The sequence below is a fragment of the Pteropus vampyrus genome, unplaced genomic scaffold (genome assembly GCF_000151845.1).
Source record: "Pteropus vampyrus isolate Shadow unplaced genomic scaffold, Pvam_2.0 Scaffold49, whole genome shotgun sequence".
NCBI lineage: Eukaryota > Metazoa > Chordata > Mammalia > Chiroptera > Pteropodidae > Pteropus > Pteropus vampyrus.
The window spans coordinates 5361112-5364148 of record NW_011888830.1 but is presented as its reverse complement, the minus strand read 5'-3'; the positions used below and the strand labels follow the sequence as shown (position 1 = coordinate 5364148).

Here is a 3037-nt window from a genome sequence, read left to right as displayed (position 1 = left end):
CCAGAGCCTTCTGACAGACCCCACCTGGGCAATGGACCCGCACGACTGACCCTTTGTTTTGGACGTGTGGGCAGAGCCAGGAAGGAGGAGGATTAAAAACGCATGTTTTGATGGAACTTTGAAATTCGAAGGGATTTAACTAAAACGAACATTCTAACTTCCTTGCTAGGCCCTGTACAAAGAGCGGGAGAGGTCACGGCCACCGTCAGTAAGTGTTTCTAAAGGGTCCGTGGTCCGCCCAGCAGGGCGCCCTGTGTGCGCGTCCCCTGGTCACCGCTGCTGACCTTCTGAGCTGCACTGGGAACCAACCGACTTTTATCTCCGCCGAGTCCGGGCTGTTTACAGCAGGGCCCAGGCAGCCCCTGACAAGCTGCGAGCTGGAGGAGCTGTGAGTCAAATGTCACCGTGAACCGGGAGGGTAAATGTCACCCACCCACAGCCGCCACTTGAACTCACTTCCTTGCGGTCATCTCTGTGGCCGATGCAACAGGCTAGTTCCCCGTCCTCCTCGACTTCTCTCCTGCATCTGACACCACTTACCTCCGTCTCCCTCGAGACCCTGCCCCTCATCTCCGAGGCTCTGTCTTGGTTTCGGTGGCCTGTCCCTCCTCCAGTGTTGGGTTTGCTGGCTTCTAACTGTCCTCATCGTCCCTTCGACGAGTCCCACGGGAGCGGACGCGTCCCAACCCTACCGCCGGCTTTCGGTCCTCTCCCGAGTTCCAGACGGATCTACACACCGCCCACTGGATATCTGTACCTCCCAGAGGCCAGGACCCCGAATTCAAAAGGTCTCCGCCTCCCCCAGTCCCTCCTCGGTGACCCGCATCGCCATCCGGCCACCGTCTGAAATCTGGGGGTGATTCCTGACTTCTCCATTACCTCCCCCACACATTCAGTTAGCAGGGCCTGCTAATCCCGACACCTCCCCGCCAAACCCCTAAATTTGAAAGCAGGTGAACGCTGGTTAGCAGACACCTCAAGGGATCGACCTGCGTTAGGCTCAGGCGTTGGGCCGAGTCATGGAGCGCGTTCTAAGTTTTGAGTGAGAACCAGGCGTTTTCGGCAGGCGTCTCGGCTTTGTCCTCATCCGCCAGCTCTCGCCCCCCACTTCGTCTCTTCCCAGTGTCCTCGGTGGCATGTGGTTTCTAAAATGCAAATTGGGCCGTAGCGTTCCGCTGCTTAAAGTCTTATTGTTTCGGGGAAATCCTCCGAGCGCCTCGGCAGGTCCTTCACAGGCGGCCAGGCCTTGCCTCCCTTATTGGTGTCATCCGCGACCCTCCGTCTTCTCCTCCCCGTTGTGGGGACCGCCTCGCGCTCTCGGTCCCACATTCCTCTGACCGCTGCGCTTCCCCCAGGCCTCGCACGTGCAGCCCAGGCCTGGCACGAAGAACTCGTGCTCCGCCTTTAACGTCCACCCCCGAGCCATCGCCTGCACCGATGGGGTCTTCTCTGACCCTCTTGCTCCGAGCGAGGGGGCTCTTCCCCCCGTCTGTGTCCTTCACGGCTCTTACGACATGCCTGCCAGAGAGGTTTTGTTCTGACCCATGATAAATATCTATTAACTTCTCAGGCTCCTCAATCCACGAGCCCCTTGAGACAACCCTTGTACCCTCAGTCCCGCCGTGGCACAGCAAGACACCCAGTAAGTGGTCGGTAAGTGTCTGCTGAAGAGTCAGCGGTGGCCGCCATCGCACACCTGCTACGTGGAAGTGGAGTGGAGGAGAGAAGCGGTCTGAAGAAAAATCACCCCATTCCCTCTTTTGCGCTGGTCAAGAATTCGCAGAGGTGGTCTAAGGCCACGCCACCCTGAACACGCCCGATCCCGTCTGATCTCGGAAGCTAAGCGGGGTCGGGCCTGGTTAGTACTTGGATGGGAGGCCACCTAGGAAGACCAGGTGCTGCAGGTGTAAAAAATAAAAAAATAATAAGAGATTGTAAACTGACAAGGTCCTTGCAATCTGTGAGGTCAACCAAGGGTCGCCTTGCCTAAAAAATTAAACAAACAAACAAACAAACAAACAAACAAATAAATAAATAAGAATTCCCAAAAGGCTCTTGGTTCCATTCTGCAAAAGTCCGTCACAGCAGTGCCCTGTCCTGGGTCCCGCCAGCCTCACAGGACGGTGGAGCATGACGCTCTGCCGTGGGGAACCGTCCAGTTTTCGCCAGGAAGTCACTCTGAGCTGAACTCTGTTGCCCGACTCTGCCCTGCTATAAACCGCTTCCTGCAGGATTCAGCGGTGATCAGCCTGGGACCAGGGTTGGGGAAGGTCCAGACGTATTCGATCGTCATTCTCAAGGAGGTGCATTTAGATTCAGATCGAGGGTGTGCGCGTGTGTGTGCGTGTGTGTGCGTGTGCGTGCATGCACGTGTTCACATGGAGAGAGCGAGAGAGACAGTTTAATGTCTTGTCATTCTAATTCTCTCTTTCCTTCGCCCTCTCTCCATTTGCCACCTACTGAGCGCTAATTAAATGCCAGACGTTCTCTAAGTCCTTTACATGCATTCCGGTATTATTCACCACTTGATCACGTTTATCACACACAGCTAATCCTCACAAAAGTTTTAGACTAAGGTTTAGAATACCGAAGTAGTTTGCTTGACCAGACCAGGAAATTGCAGAAGCTGGATTGAAAAATTCAGGTCCCTTGACTCTAAACAAATCTTGCTACGTTGTGTGAACTTTTGGGTTAAACGGCTTGTCAAAATCCAACTTGAACTGATCACTTTGTGGCTGCCATTTTATTCCTTTTTCTTTTCTTTCCCCCCTTTTATCTGGAAATGGGTGGTGGAACAATCACCAGCACGAAGTGTTGGCACAGAAAGAATGATGTCGTGTTAGGTGTCAAGTCCGGAAGCTGAATTGTAGCTTTAAGATGGGACCGACTCGTTCCCGTCAGCAAACCCTAGGAGGAGGAAGACACGTACTTTATTTTTTTGCTTCGAACCAAACCTGATTAACAAATTGACTCTCCACAAGGCTCTGATGCTATTGATTCATCATTAAAACGGTCCTCCCCATTTTCTTCTTTTTTC

General features: G+C 53.5%; 1 pseudogene; it reads left to right on the top strand.

Moving 5' to 3' along the window:
* Positions 1-1788: 1788 nt before the first annotated feature.
* On the top strand, positions 1789-1907 carry LOC111739311 (annotated as a pseudogene).
* Positions 1908-3037: the final 1130 nt, after the last annotated feature.